We start from the raw sequence: 18,274 nt of genomic DNA on the forward strand, positions 1-18,274 counted from the left end.
TTTCCGAATATATATATATATATATATATATATATATATATATATATATATATATATATATATATATATATATATATATATATATATATATATATATATAGAACGCCCAAATCTGACTTCGTATGAGGAAGTTATGATTTATCGAAGTTTTGACTTAGCGGTATGCAGCCTGAAATACTCGATTTGAGATCGAGCGGTTTTTAGCCGAAACAATCTAAACAAGGATCGAAGGTCTCGTTGTTGGTATCGAAGCGATAAAAAGTTAGGCGAGAACGGACGTCAAACGAAGAAGTTATGAATTTATAACGAAGTTTTTCTGTCGCGACCTATTAAAAATAAATAATAAAAATAAAGTCAAAATTAGCCGACGAAGTCTAAACGAAAGTTGTAGAGCGTAGTCTCACCATCGCGTGGATATAAAGAACGTCGAAAACGGAGTTCGTATGAAGAAGATATGAATTTCTGAAGTTTATTAATTAATTTGTATTTATTTTTAATTGAAAAATCCGGCATTATCCGAAGGGGAGTCAGCAGTCTGATCCGAAGTACGCCCCGTGTACTCATGTACGCCCCGCGTACTCCGAAGATGTCGACACTCGCAGCTGGTGGCTTCGGATGACGAACGCAGTGACGATTTCGGACCTGTACGCCCCGCGTACAGGCGTACGCCCCGGGTACGTGCGAGGCTCAGCCTCTATAAAAGGCTTGCGAGGGCAGCCGACAGTTTTGTTCATTTTCTCTCTTCTCTCTCCCGTTTTGCATCGATTTGAGTGCCAGAAATACCCCGAAGCCCCGGTATCATTCTCGAGCCCCGAAGCAAGTCCCGAGATCCCGAAGATCCTGAGAAGTGCAGTTCCCGAGTCGAAGATCTGCCCGCGAGAAGTTCGATTTTTGTAGAGATCTTCCAGATCTACTGAGGATTACTACTTCTGCAAGTCGTAGTGCTGTCCGATCATCTTTTGATCAAGTGAGTGTATACTACCTTTCATAAACACGATAATAATACAATTATGGTTCGAGTGTATTAAGTATATTGTTGTTTATATGTGTGAGTGTATACTACCTTTCATAAACACGATAATAATACAAGTATGGTTCGAGTGTATTAAGTATATTGTTGTTTATATGTGTGAGTGTGTAGTTACCTTCTTCTAACGCATGATTAGGAAGTATTTTATACGAAATACGTGTTATGTGTAGAATTTGTTGTTATGTGTGTGAATGTATGTTCACCCTCTTCCATCTCATAGATCTGAATTTCTTTCTGTGAAATACATGTTACGTGGGTATGCCTCATCTGTTATGTGGAATATATATTGAATGAAAATGCTGTACAGGTTTTAAATTATGTATGAAAATATATATTTTATCTACTAATATGTTGGGTAGAACATGGGTAGATAGTTGGTGTGTAATAAACAGATGAGAGGCCTCGATGTTGTTGTTGTTGTTGTTGATCTAGTTATTCAGCGGAGTATGGATAACGACCACGGACTCTTTCTAGACAGTCCAGTGGAACGCTAGTAGGTTCATAACCTGTAGGTGTTGTGAACGATGTGTTCACCGGTGTACTCTATCCCCCTCATGGTTGCCTTTATGATATCTATTGTTGAGGAAACCCCTTAGCAGTGATGTCCGTCCTGATGAAAATCCTAGGTTAGGTCCCTTGAGATAGATGTTATTTTAGGGACGTAAAGTGAGGATAACGGGAATGGGTAATCGGGATAGTGATTTGGTTGGTGAAATTAAATATAATTTATTTATTGTGGGTTGAAAACCCTATATGCTCACCAGGCTCCCAAGCCTGACCCACTCAGTTTTATTTGTATTACAGGTAGTGGCGCGAGGGCATAAGATGGTTGAATCATCAAGTTGTTTTGTTTACAAGTCTGTATATGTATATATTTGTTGAATGACTTGTAATGTTATTGTTTATGCTTTATGGTCTGTATCGGAACATGACATCCCGAGTTTTGATTATATAATGAAAATGCATCTCTTGATGAAATGCTTTGATAAATATTATTTTATCATGTTTTGTTTTGGGAACAAATTCCGCAACTCTTTCAAATCAAAAGGATTTACTCTGAAATTATTTAAAAGCATAAATGAAAATCGGTCTTTTCTGGCCGTGATTTTGGGGATGTCACATGGAGTGTGGGCGAGGCCCGTATCTCCCAGCTAGCGGAGTGTGGGTGAGGCTTGCTGTTACATAGAGTAGCAATCCAATCATTCCTCTATACTGCTTTTCATCAACAGTAAGACCTGATGGGTCCGAGAATATCTTGTGTCCGAAACCCATACGAACCTTTGTAGAGGCACATGTGTCCATTGAATATTTCTTGAGAATATCATAAATGTATTTTTCTTGGTGAATAAATATTCCTCTATTGTTTTGCTTTACTTTGAGACCGAGGAAGAAACTTAGTTCACGATCCATGCTCATTTGGAATCGACTAACCATTAACTTGGAAAAATTAGCAACCATTGATGATTCTATGGATCCAAAAATGATATCGTCAACATAGATTTGGACTAGCATGAGATGTTTTCCATTGGACCTTTGGAAAAAGTTAGGATTGAGAATTCCTTTTTGAAAACTAGAACTCTTGAGAAATTCAGTGAGAGTCTCGTACTAGGCGCGAGGAGTTTTCTTGAGGCCATAAACAGCTTTTTGGAGTTTGTAGCAATAGTTTGGAAAGGAAAGATTGACAAAACCAGGAAGTTGTTAGAGATCCACTTAAGCATCTAGTTCACCATTAAGGAAAGCACTTTTAACGTCTATTTGGTAAACATTGAAGCCTTTATGAGCTGCATAAGCGAGGAAAATTCTGATGGGTTCAAGATGGACAACAGGAGCAAAGGTCTCGTTGTAATCAAGTCCTTTAATCTGAGTATATCCTTTGGTCGCCAATTTTTCTTTGTTTCGAATGATTACTTGAGAGTCTTCTAGCTTGTTTTGGAAGACCCATCTTGTACCAACAATAAGGTGATCCCGAGGAGGAGGGACGAGAGTACATAATTCATTTCAATTGAATTCTACTAACTCTTCTCGCATGGTTGTAATCAAGTCAGCATGTTCTAATGCTTCTTTGATGGATTTTGGTTCAACCATTGAGATAAATGCCGAGAAATGACAATCGTTTTGGATGTTAGCAGCAGAGCTATTTTGAACACCGACATTGATATTTCCTATAACTTGGTTTCGAGGATGATCCTTTGTCTGTATATGTAATCTCGGAAGCTCCTATGCAGCTGATGATCTGATATCAACAATGGGGTTATGTTGCTCCCCCTGAACAACTAGAATTTGAGGATGATGCTCCCCCTAAACTTCTAAACCATAGATATTAACATCCTCTTCGTTCGGAAAGTCAAAGAAGTTAGCATCACCATCGTTGTTGTTTGGAATAGGATCGAATTCAACATATTGATCCGTTGCATCTTGAAATTCTTTAAGATTTGATTCAAGTGAGGAAGACCATTCTCCCCTTCAACCTGAGAAGGTTGAATTGGTTTAGAATCAAATGCAGGAAAAGTGGGGGTCGGACCATAAACATTTTGGGAAATTTGAGCTGCAGTTGAGGATGGTCTTGGTCAAGATTTCAAGTCAAGACTTGCTTCTGATGGTCCGAACAGGGTTTCAAACTCAACTTCATGAATAATTTGGGAATTCGGGCATCCTGGTGATGGAGCATCAAACTCCATGATATAAGTAGTAACATCGATTGGGCCAAAATTACGAACATAGTTTTCATCGAGGGTTACATCAAAACCTTCTTCAAGAACACGAGTCTAATGATTCATAACTCGGTATGATTTTGAGTTTGCTCAGTATCCAAGAAATATTGCCTCATTGGCTTTAGGGTGATATTTCGTGAGCTGATCACGATTGTTTTTGAGAAAGCACCGGTAGCCGAAAACATGGAGAAATAAGATACTCGGCTTACAAACACTCCTTTCTTCATACAGTGTCATGTTGAGGCGTAGATTGATGATGCTTCGATTCTGAGTGAAGCAGACAGTGGACACAACTTCAGCCCAAAGATAAAGTGGAAGATTTGAAAAGTTAAGCATCGATTGAGCAACTTCAATAAGACTTCCATTTCGTCTTTCGATCACACCATTTTGTTGAGGAGTGTAAGAGGATGAGAAATTATGATCAATGCCTTTTTCGGAGAAGAAATTTTCAATGGTGACATTGGTGAATTTCGATCCATTGTCACTTCGGATTCGTCTTACAGGTAGTTTGACGAGAACTCCAATTCCTTTGATAAAGTTAATAAGTTTAGAGGTTGTCTCAGATTTTAGGCTGAGGAAGAAGACCCAAGCGAACCTTGTAAAATCATCCACAAGCACAAGAACCTTTCCATTGTAAAATCATCCCCATCATGTGCATGGAACAAGCGCTATCAATATACCATATTGTATCTTTTTCCAAAGCACATAGTGCCTGCAAAAATTAGTGAATTTTAGATTTTTTAGACTCCGCTTTAGATTTTGGGACAAGGCCACGGGCTTTGGACGTATGTTGTGACAATAAGGCAAAATACATGGAATGCTAGATCAGACCGCTAATCTCGGAATATCCCTTCATCTCAAAACTTCAACTCATCTCGGACTCAGCTGACTTTGGAACATGATTACTTGTGATTGTTAGATGTTCACTTTTCATGATTCAATAAGGACCAAAAGTAAGATAAAGATTTTTTTTTATTGTTACACTTCAACTTGCATGAATAAAGACATATTTGTTGTTCCAAACTTTTCAATAATTCTTTTATACATATTATTATAATCCGCGGTTAAATTTTCTAATTTTATATTACTCAACTTGTTTATATCAATGGTTTTACTTTCAAAATCACCAATAGAGTATATCACTTTACCGATGTGGTGTCACTTACGTTATACGATCATGACGCAAAGAAACTTCTAGAAAAAATTGCACAAGGGTTGCTTAAAAAGTTTAATGAGGTTATTGATATTAACTTCATTTACATAAAAATAATTTTTACTTTTTATCTATCTATTTTTCTAACTGCTCATTTTATTTTTATTTTTAGGGTGGTAATACGGAGATTTATACATATGCTTTCAATGTACTTTTGATTTTCATATCAATGTCACTCTCATTCAGAAATTTTACAAAGTTTACGATCATTCAGAAACTTTCACCTTTTATATCAAATTCACTGTCGTTGCTATATTGATTTTGATGGATACAGTTGGTATATGTTAATAGATTCTACACTTGTGCAAATTTTTTGACAACTACTTTTTTCTCATTATTGATCTTTTACCCGTAGTTTCCACGGGATGTAACCTAGATAATTAGATATTTCGTTTAATATTTTTAGACATTTCAATATAATAAATAACACGAAGTCATTTTATGTTACTTTATCTTTTTTTTTATTGTGTTGGTTTTATATATATATATATATATATATATATATATATATATATATATATATATATATATATATATATATATATGTTTCCCGAGTTTTGCGTGGGTCATGATCTAGTTTATAATTATAAGGAAATTGCCATTCCATCTATAAATTGTTGATCTAGAAAACCAAAATACAAATATATATATATATATATATATATATATATATATATATATATATATATATATATATATATATATATATATATATATATATATATATATATATATATATATATATAGGGCTAGGTTATAATGTGGATGGTAAGTATTGTGTGGATATAGGAATGAATGTGGACCGAGAGTTTAAAATACATATTCTAATAAAATACATATTCTGACTGAATACAAATTCTGACAGAATACATATTCTGATTGAATGAACATTTTGAAAAATAATAATTTTTTGAACCACGAGTTGAAGAATAACAACATTCTTAAAGAATAATCATCTATTATTAATATTATTGAAGAATCTAAGGTCTAAAAATAAACAAAAAAACAATTTTTACTGTTACATTCTATAAAAATACAATGTCATTTTTTTGAAATTTTGTCAAGTTCTATAAGACTACAAGCTCCATAGTAAGTAAGTCTTGAAAAAATCTTCATTCTATAAGAATATTCTCCTTCTTCCTAGAAGGGGATTTATTTCCTTTGACTTTAGATCTTCAACTAACGAGTAAACAAAGACATGTATTAAAAAAAATAGAAATAAGCATGGGAATAAGATTATATAAATAACAAGAAAACATGTGGTTTAGAAATTAAGTTTTATGGCTGAATTAAGAAAAACTTGATAGCTTCAAACTTTACAATTACTAAAACCTATGTGGGTTATGACATTTTTAGAAAACAACATCACTATATTTTCAAGAATTCATGTGGTTCATTCATTGTCTTCCAACACACTTAGAAACACCATTATGTATACACAGACAAACAAATCCACATAAATACATCAATTCTATAGAAATTGCTATGCATAAGAATTAGGTGTACACATCTAAGAATCGACGCAACTGGTATATTTAAGAAAAAATTAAGGACACCAAAACTCAGAATTATGTAAAGATGTGGACGAAGGATAAGAAAAAGAAAACCTGCTATCAATCAGAGCAACACTCCTCTTCATCTTCGTGGCTTGTCTAGTACCGTCAGAGGAGGGCTTTCTGATTAGTCAAGAGGTTGCAGGTACCCGGTGGTCAGGAGGGCAGCCGCCTCCTTCGCATCTCCCCAGATCGTGTGTTGTTGTTGCTTGCCTTGACCCTCTCGGATCAGCCTTCTCCCTTATCTTAACATTTGATTGCCGGAGCAGAACCTGCTCTGCTTTTCTACTTCGGCCTCGCCGACCCCGGAGACGAAGACCTCCCTTCTTCCCTCTGTCTCTTTAACCTCTTCGAACGCCGGAGACGATCTCGATTGGTCACGACATCCGGAATAGCGGACATCACACCTAAGAACTTCTCTCCGACGATCTTGACATCTTCGATGGAAGCAGGAGGCGATTTTGTGCCGACGATCTTGACATCTTCGATGGAAGCGGGAGGCGATTTTGTGGGTGTGGATGAAATAGGCAGTAGGGTGTTAAATAAAGTAATTTGACTAAATTAAAGGGTGGAAGATTTAATTAATAATTTATTGAAATTAAATAATACTTAGCCCATATTAATCCCTACATCCACACACTATTTGTTAATCCACATTTAAACCTACCTCTTTCTCTCTTTCTCTCTCCCTCTCTCTCTCTCTCTCTCTCTCTATATATATATATATATATATATATATATATATATATATATATATATAGTTAACTATTATTTAGTCGTTTTCTCTGATCTATACGAGTTTTATTAGGGAGGTTTTAATTGTTTTTATTTCATATCCTTCTAGAGACTATTGAAAAAATAATTTCAAGGTAATAACATCATTTTTTGCATTCCTTAACCACCATTATACATCATTTATTTCTGGATCAAATATTGTATCCATTAATATTATCCATTTACTCCTTTTCTTTTACTTTCTTTAGTTGTAAGGATTAATCTCCAAATGAGCAGCATTTTGGGGGTGGAAGTTTATTTTTTATAGTTGAGGAGATATCAATAATCTTTTACATGGAGCATTTACTCCATTTCTTTTACTTTTGATAGTGGTTGATAACATGTCTAGGATTAAGTACCTGAATTAATCGGTAAGAAAAAGTTAACAATAACCTTTTTACATGGAGCATCAAAAACCTTTCCATTGGTGTTAGGCTGACATCACTGAAGTTAGTCTTGGTTTCTCACCTGACTTAATTGTACATCTTTTCAAAGCTCTATAGAATATTCTTAAAAATGTTAACAATAACCTCCTCAGATGGTTTTGGTGTTTCTATGTTTCGTATAATGCTTTTTGGGTTAGGATTGTTAATGTCACACCCCAAAACCGGAACGGCGGATTGTTCTGGGGTGGATGACGTCATGTCAAGTATCACAACATATGTAGTATAGTAATCAAAGTACAACAAACATTGCATTAATAGTAATAGTTTTACATGGTTTACATTACATAGAAACATCAAAGTATAACAGAAACTAGTATAGATGCAGCTTGGTACAGAACTGTCTTCAACAAAAGCTCATGGGATGTACCTGTCTATTGCTGACCTGAGAATACAAGTTATTTGAAAGCGAGTATCAACATTTTTATAAATGCTGGTGAGTTCATAAGTATTTTGTGTCATTTTATTCAAATAACTTTATAACAAGTAGTAGTTTAGAATCAACGGTGTATTAGAGTCCTTTCCAGAAAATCCTATATTTTCTAAATAAAAGTAGTCTTCTACCAAGACCCGACAGTGTTATGTTTTAAAGAGAATTTCCCTAAAATATTATCATTATAAAAATACGGTATTTGATTTTAAAGAAAGTAGAAGAATATTAGGGAAAATAACATATGCCTCAGCAGTGACTACTGCTGACTAAGGCAAAAGAAATCATAGACTCCAGGAGAGTATCGAATGAACGACACGCCTGGCTCAGTCTAACGAAAGGAGACACAGACCCCAGACAGTATCAAATGAATGATACGTCTAGAAAGGTCTAAAAACAGGGAATACAGACCCCAGACAGTATCAAATGAATGACATGTCTAGCAAGGTCTAAAAACAGTGAATATAGACCCCAGACAGTATCAAATGAATGATACGTCTAGCAAGGTCTAAAAACAGTGAATACAGACCCCATACAGTATCAAATGAATGATACGTCTAGCAAGGTCTAAAAACAGTGAATACAGTGTTAATACCCGTTACCTTAAGGCCATGAATTATAAGGTAACCTCGAGATACTCGTAACCATACTGATAGACACTAGAGAACTTGACGCCCTGCAAGCGTCGGAAAGAATGTGACATTTGTCACCCCTTGGCTTGGTAGGCCGTGGACTGTAGCTAGCAGTCAGGGTGTGGGGGTGTCAATCCCGTATAGATCTATACACACAATGCCCGCTCTCCCTACAGGAGACTCTGGTTACCAACTAGACAACGGAGAAGGCCGTGTCCTGATGATGCATCTCGTGTAGTGAGTTCTGATGTAAATACTGGACTAATGATAGAGACTTACAAATAAACTGAGCGACGTAAACCTATATGCCTATGCCTGTATACATAATATATAATTAATGATCAAGCGACCTTCAGACGGATATCCGATCCCACCAGACCACATCTCAATGAAGAAAAGGAAATAGGGCGAACTAGCCTTCCTAAGTCCTTTAAATATTATTTATATAACTATACAAGCACATGCATTCATTTAACTAAGTAGAAGCATTTAACGAAGTTGAAGTGTTTATTGAAGTAGAAGTGTTTCATGAAGTAGAAGCGTTAACAAGTAGAAGCGTATCACTAAGTAGAAGCGTATCACTAAGTAAAAGCGTACCATGAAGTAAAAGCGATAACAAGTAGAAGCGTATCACGAAGTAAAAGTGTATCACGAAGTAGAAACGTTAACAAGTAGGAGCATTAACTAAGTAGAAGTGAAGCAGTAGTATCTTAACCAAGTAGGAGTATAAAAAGATGGAAGAAAACTTTGGAAAACCTTTATACTTTAAGAAAATCACGACTTGGTATTCTTTTGTAAAATAAGTTTGAAAACCTTTAGAAATCCTTTGAAAACCTTTCGTAAACAAGTTTTGATTATAACTTTGCTAAAACAATATAAGTAAAGAAAACCTTTGTTTAAAATGCTGCTGTAACTGAATTTGAAATAAAACATACAGCGCGAGAGACAATTTGAGAAGAGCTTTAAACAAGTAAAAACGTCTTAGAAAACCATTTACGGTATCATACTTGGTAAAACACTTGACAGTGTAAGAAATCCTTGTGCATGTGGGTTATCAATCACATGTGATTGATATGATAACTGGCATGTTTTAATTTGTATTCCCCCCTATAAAAGCATGTAAAAACATTTAAAAGGTTAATTCAGGGGTATGAACTCACCTGTTGTAAGTGGATCGGGTGAAGGTGCCAGTATAGGATGCTAAATGTCAAGTGAGGACTTGACCACACATGCGAATCCTATTTAACATGTAATGATACATTTAAGTATCCAATTAGTCATTTAATAACTAATTAAGCAAGTAAGGATGTCTTACGACATAAAAACACTTTGCTACAAGTGCTAGAAGTATCAAGGGTTGCATAGAAGGTGTGTATGGACTCACATTGGAGTTTACTTTTCAAATGATCGCCCTCATGAGTGTTTACGGTTTCAAGACCCTTTCCCCCATGAGTTTACGGCCGTAAACTCATGGTAGTAGTGTCATGGGATGTTTAAAGGTCTTAACTCACTCATAGAATCATGCTAGAGTCGAATCAAGGGCTAAGGAAGTGATTGGGGCTCAAAATGGGTACAATATGGAGTTTACGGTCCATTGTTCACTACTTGAGGAGTTTACGGCCGTAAACACATGAGTTTACGGTCGTAAACTCATGTTAGCCCATTCCTTTGGTTTTTTGGTGGCTCTAACTCATGCATGTAAGGTTCTAGTGGCTTTTAGAGGCATAGGAAGGTGTTTAGGGCACTTAAACCGTAAACTCATGTGTTTAAGGTAGTAAACTCCCCAAGAACATCTTTTTAGACCGTAAACACCTTAGAGAGGTGTTTACGGTCTAAAAAGATGTTCTTGGGGAGTTTACTACCTTAAACACATGAGTTTACGGTAGTAAACTCATTTTGTCCGTGAACCCTATGTTTTGGTGCATCAAACGAAGGATTACAAGGCTCTAAGCACTCATGGAAGCTTTTGGAGGTGTTTGAGGGGTAGTTTAACACCTTAAAAGGTGTTTATGGTCCATGAACATGGGTTTACGGTCTAAGAACATCCTTAGACCGTAAACTCATGTTTACTTCCCATTTGGTCCAATTTTGGTGTTCAAAGTCCTTTCGGGTAAGCCTCTAAGCCATTGCTAAGCATGAGAAGTGTTTTGGAAGGGTTTTTGAGCATTAAAACCCTCTTCAAAGGGTTTTACGGTTTTGGGAGGCTCCCAAGACCGTAAACTCATGTTCTTGAGGTTTTGGATGATTAAGTCACGAATTTGCAAGCTAGATAAGTTAGATAACAAGCTAGGAAGGTTTACTTACTGATTTGAGGCTCGGAGGTGACAAAAACCCGTTTTGTAGAGAGAGAAAGTAGAGAGAGAGAGTGTCTAAGGTGGGGAAAAAGGTGGGAGTGAATCCCACTCAACCTTTATATAGGGTGGAACTTATGGTCTGACTGGGGTTCTCCTGACACCAACTGCAAACGGGGTTTTTCACCATTATCTTAATCACGGCAAATTTTAAAATTATACCGCCTTAATTTTGTTTCACTTGTCGAATATTAATTAAAATATTCCAACGGGTTTAAATCTAGTCAAAAATATTTTCGGGATAAATTTGGCTAATTTTTGACGTAATTAATTTCGATGTTAACTTCGACGTTAAAACTAACGGAAGTTTTTAGGTTGTCACAGTTAAGACCACTCATGACTATCTTGATCTTCTTGATCTTCCTTTGCTTAGAAAATGTAAGAATTCGGTTTGGGTCGATATTCTTAAGGTGTTGGATATTTTACCTGATAAGGGTTTTGAAGGTGTGTAATGGGTTGATATTCTCAAGGTGTTGGGTTAATATTCTCAACGTGATGGATAGTTTACCCAATTTTCTCATTCTTTTTCTCTTTGACCACATATAAGTGTGTTCAAAGTTTGTTGAAATCGGGTGAAATTAATGTTGATTCAAGGAGACTACTCATTAATAAGCATTTCTTGATCATGATTGATATCACTACTTAATGGTGTTGTCTCCTTCCAATCAAGGCTAATGTTATCGTTTAGTGTATAACGTTGAATAAACTCCCTAAAAGATGTAATCTTGCTAGTAAATGGTTGGATAACCCTTCGATGTTGTGTATTGTGTTTGGTTTGTGATGTGGGTTTAGAATAACCGAATCATCAATGTTCTTTTGCTACTAATATTTTCATCTCACTTCGGTAGATAGTGGAATATTCAGACGTTTGACCATCCAATTGCAAAAGCTCCATAAGGAGTTTATGGAGGCATCTTTATTCAATATGTGGTGGCATTTGTGGTTATTTTGCAATTCAGTTTTATTTGGTCAAAATAGACCAAAAACGGCTTTGGTTTTGATAAATCGTTACTCAAATGTTTATTTCGGTGAAAAATATGATTATCAACGTCATCTCAATTAGGTTACTTGGCTTTGAGACCCGAAACTTATAATTTCTCCATGTAATTTCATTTTTACGTAGCTTATTGACGACTTAATGAATCTTAGCTGTTCGAAAAAGAAGTCGTTTTTAATTACAAAATATAGCTCGGAAATACAATATAGTGGTTCAGAATGCGACATTTTGAAAAAATGATTACTTTAGAAAATATTTAAAATGTTGGTTAGATACTTAAAACCCATTTTTGTGATTACTATGTTAATAAAATCTTTGGATTCACCTTGAAACAACTAATAAAGTAAATTTTTTTAGAGTAAATTAGAAAATAGTCTTTATGGTTCGGTTAAATTCATACTTTTGGTCTCTAATTGAAAAAATTTGATATCCCTTTGTCCAAATAAAAAACTAAATATGTCCTTTAGTTATCTTTATTTTATTTTCTTTTATATATATATATATATATATATATATATATATATATATATATAATCATTTTTTACATTTTGTTTTATGTTAATTATATTTTTTATGATTTATATTTTTCTTTTGACGTTTTGTTTGAATAAATTTTTAAATGTCTTTTTTTTTTTTTTGATATTTTGCTTGTTTATATTTTTGTAAAGTCTTTTATAAATATATTTTATAAAAAGATAAAAAAGATTTGTTAAATGTGAATATAATTAACATAAATTAGGTATAAAGTTAATAGGATTTATATATAGATTAACTAGAAATCAAAATGGGTGTCAAGTTATACAAAGGTTAATCAGAATTCATATAACTTGAAAACGTATATCACTATTTTCAAGTTTGTTTGTTTTATTTTTAGAAAATTTATTCATTTTCGAATTATACATATTCTGATTAACCTACATATAATTTGACATCATTTCGAATTCTGATTTGTATAGATATTAGTTTTATTGAAATAAGATTTATACCTAATCCATATTTAATATATTAACATTTAACAGAACTTTTATAAATATATTTATAAAACTACTTATAAAAAAAAAAAAAAAAAACTAGAAATTTTATTCGAAGAAAAACAACAAAAAAAAATGTAAGTAAACAAAATGTAAAAAACATCAAACAATATATTCAAACAAAATATTAAAAATAATCTAGGTAGGTCATATATATATATATATATATATATATATATATATATATATATATATATATATATATATATATATATATATATATATATATATATATATATATATATATATATATATATATATATATATAAAAGAAATTAGACATGTGTAATAGGAAAACAAAAACATATTAATGGTCTTTTCAATAGAACACAAATGTGCAATGTAGTTTTGTTAAACCATACAGGTGCATTTTGACAAATTTTTAAAAAATTGACCGAAAGTACGAATCTAACGAAACTATAGGGGTTAGAACTATAATTTAATCTTTTTTTAATATAAGATATAAATCTCTTGTCTTTTTTATCTTCTACCGACATTATTAGAAAACTACGTGACAGTGACATCAAGACACGACCATGATAACTTGCTAAATGATAGTCATTCCTCGTTGCTTGTTTGTAAAACTTTTCCTACTGAATTATTTATAAAATTGTATAATTTTGTATAAAAGACAGAAATTTGTAAAAGACTAATCGAAAAAGAAACACATGATTGGTTCTTTAATTAAACGTTTAGAGTCCATAATTAATATAATCGATAGACATATATGATAACACATTGATTGATTGATGGTGGTTGTAGAACTAAGGTTAGAAAATGACTCCTCCTCTTCCAATCAAAGTAGTTTGAGGGATTTTAGTTCTCGAAGCTAGTCTTGATATGAATTAAAACATGAGAGCTACAATCCATCCTCACCTCTCTCCATCACTCTACGAATTTAACAACCATTCCTATCAAAATATTCTTCGTCTTTTTTCAACATGGTAAAATTTAACACCTTTTTGAATCTCGTTTCTTGTTAGTTAACTTGTATAAATTTGGACCCACTCCAAAGACCATTTGGTTGCTATAATTTCCATGACTATGGTCCCACCGGAAAGACCATTTGGTAGCTATAACTTGTAATTCACACCCGAGAAAAACTCGACTAGTCTTGTTTTATCTTTTATAATTAGAACAACCGACAATTCACACTCTGATGGATAAGGAGAACCTACCATACGTGAAGCTTCAACTTTGATTGTGTTTGTCACAGATTAACATGTATAGTTTTCCAAAACTTATGGTATCTATTGACAACCTCTCCTTTAGGAAAGATAGTAGATGAAAAGTTGTTCAAGGCTCATAGGCATGTTAGTTTTCAAGCGTTTTAATAATTGGCATGATAAAATTGGGTAACAAAAAGGACTGTTCCACAACCATAAAACATGGCATTTATAGGAAACATCAATACTTAGAAATATCAAGTATATATGATTTCCATGGTGAGACAAATATTGATCGGTGAAGTTAGTATAGCGCACATGTCATTGTAAATATATAACTCTTAAATGAAACAACTTAGACATCAGTTTGGTTGTGAAAAAGAATGATTATGATTCAAATGTGTACAATTGAATTCAAAACAAAGCAGATGGTCTTCATTTATTGATCAATATATGTGGCCAATACATTGCTAGAAAAAGAGAGCAAGGATGAGTTAGTATCTATCCTCGATGACAAAACAACAATGGTCGCATTGGTTAAGACCACTTCGACCTTCATATATCAATACTAGTTGCGGACCAACTATGTTCCACGGTCCATAAGAAATATTAAACGGTCAATAAATTTACCATCCATTATAATTCTCTCTCTCTCTCTCTCTCTCTCTCTCTCTCTCTCTCTCTCTCTCTCTCTCTCTCTCTCTCTCTCTCTCTCTCTCTCTCTCTCTCTCTCTCTCTCTCTCTCTCTCTCTCTCTCTCTCTATATATATATATATATATATATATATATATATATATATATATATATATATATATATATATATATATATATATATATATATATATATATATATATATATATATATATATATATATATATATATATATATATATATATATATATATATATATGGGTTTGGTTCAATTCAATCTATAAATATTTTATAAGAAATGGGGACGCAATTGTAGCCATTCATTTTATAGGTAAAAAATATATTCTTAAAATGCAAAATAAATGAAAATTTTTTATTTTTTAAATATTATTTCGTCGCTAATAATATCCAAAAAAATTTTAAAAAATATATATATTTTTTAAAGTTGTATGTGAAATATTTTAATAGAATATTATAATATAAATATTTAAACAAAATTGTTAGAATATTAAAATATTAGACAAAAAATACTCAAATAATTCTAACAGAGTATTAGATTATCTAACAATTCCATTACAATATTAGCATATTTTAACATATCAAACAATTCTAGTAGAATTATAGAATATTTGAACATTCTAAGATTTCTATTAGAATATTTACAATACAATATTATACTACAATCTTTCATGTATATCTAAAAAACACATTTTTTTAATTTTATTTTGGGTAAATTAAAGGACGAAAATAATATTTGGAAAAAGAATTTTCAGATTTCTTCTTTTATTTTGCATTTTAGATTTTTTTATCTCCAAAAATGAGTGACTATCATCGCGTCTCAATGTCTCACAAAATTAACATGGTCTCAAACAAACCTCTATATATAAGGTTGTAAAACTCGTTACTCGGTACCTGCTCGGCCGACTGCCGAGTACTCGTGGAGTACTCGGGGAGTACTCAGATTTGGTAATTCATGTAGCAATATTTTTCGGGAAATTATATATGTCAAAATTATAAGTTAAAATCATAAGTTGATTGAAATATATAAAAAAAATTAGATCTATGTGAGTACAAAAAAAACTGAAAAGCACACCAAGGTCTCACTTCGTGAATAATTACTGAAATATATATATATATATATATATATATATATATATATATATATATATATATATATATATATATAGTAATAATCACATGTGTGTGTTAAATAATAAATCATTAAGTATATATTACACATATAATTACCAAGTTATTCAAGTTTTATTGTATTTCTCGCTTTAGTAAGGGGCCATTCAGGGAGTACTAGGATTATGTAACTCCCCTTGGTAATGGACTCTCGATCGAGTAATCGGCCGACTAGACGAGTTTTACAATATATATATATATATATATATATATATATATATATATATATATATATATATATATATATATATATATATATATATATATATATATATATATATATATATAGAAGAGAGAGAGAGAGAGAGAGAGAGAGAGAGAGAGAGAGAAAGAAAGAGAGAGAGAGGTGAGTTCTTTTGAGAAGTTCAAGATTTTCATGAACTCAAGAACTCCAAATTTGCTCATCATTTGTTAAAATCGAAAACACTCTTGGACTTCTAGACAAAGGACTAAGACATATTTGTGGTCCAAAAAAAATGATTTGATGAACTCGTTTTTGGAAATGTGTATGTATGCATAATGAAGAGTTATATGGATTGCAGACATACATTACCTATAATAATACTGATAAGCAGGATTTATATGAACAACAGACGTATAATTATCATTTAATACTGATAATCAGTAGCTATATGGATTGCTCTTCGCAGTCCATATAACTGTTAATTGTTTATATATACACATTTCAAAAAAAAATCCTCAAATCTTTTTTTGGAGCCTAGATATGGCTTAGACGCACTATTTGGAGAAGATTGGTGGTTTTACTTTTGAAAAATGATAAATGGATTAAGAGTTATCAAATTCTCACAAATCTTAAAGTTCTCACAATTACTCACACATACACAAATATATATATATATATATATATATATATATATATATATATATATATATATATATATATATATATATATATATATATATATATATATATATAATTGAAAAAACAAAAGATTGAGAATATGATAATCAATCTCATCTACATATTTATTTTAACGCAAAACACTCCATCATGCCGAGGAAAATGGGCAAAATATATAATCCTTAAATTGTTTTAATGATTACCTTAATATATACATGTATACTTAGATTTCATTTTTGTAATTTTTAAAGAGGTATTTTTTTAGAAAAATGATTTTAAGAAATAAAAATTCATAATCTTTTATCCACTATAAATAGACATCCATATTGATATAGTTTTATCCACCTCTCGTTATTCATAAGTGAATAAAAATGAATCAGATTTTTCTTACAGTATATTTATTATTCACTTATTAATATAGAGCATGCTTAATTTTCTTTCATGATGTAAGTATCATTCATATATGAATATAACATGTAATAAATTATTATTATTTTTATTTAAAATACGCTTTTATTCATACGTGAATAAAAAATTTATGAAATTTTTGTTAAAATACATTCGTTATTCATTTATTAATAAAATATTTTAGCATCATTCATGTATGAAGTTATTCGCTTAAATTTTATTACAGTTTAAATATCAATCATGTAAGAATATAACATGTAATTAAATTTTTTCTTAACTAAATTGTCTTTTACATCAGCTAGTGTTACATTTTGTATTAACATATGAATAAAACGTGTATTAGCTCTCCTCACAAGTTATATTCATATCTCAATAACACATTTATCAGAATTTCATCACAGTTTATTTGTTATTCACATATGAACAAGTAGTTCGAATTTTCAAAATTATCCGTGTAACGTCCCAAAAATTCATAGTAAAATTTTCATTTTCAAAACGATAAATCATACAAACTGGTTGTTCCAAAATCGATCAAAGTAATTATATTATTTAAACATCAGAGTAATATCATTAATTTTCAATGCGAAAAACTTTGGTGGATGTTGTTCAGTCACGACAGACTCTTCCCTTTTGACTCAGAAGTACCTGGAACCATAAAGATAAACCGTAAGCAAAAAGCTTAGTGAGTTTCCCGAAATACAACATACCATAGATATATGCCAACTCAAGGATTTTCCGGGTCTATTTCACCAACATGTCTATTTTAACTCATATGTCAACACAAGGTTGTACCAGGTCTATTTCAAACCTGAGTCTATTTCCACTCCTATGT

The sequence above is a fragment of the Lactuca sativa genome, chromosome 6, assembly GCF_002870075.4.
Source record: "Lactuca sativa cultivar Salinas chromosome 6, Lsat_Salinas_v11, whole genome shotgun sequence".
Lineage (NCBI taxonomy): Eukaryota > Viridiplantae > Streptophyta > Magnoliopsida > Asterales > Asteraceae > Lactuca > Lactuca sativa.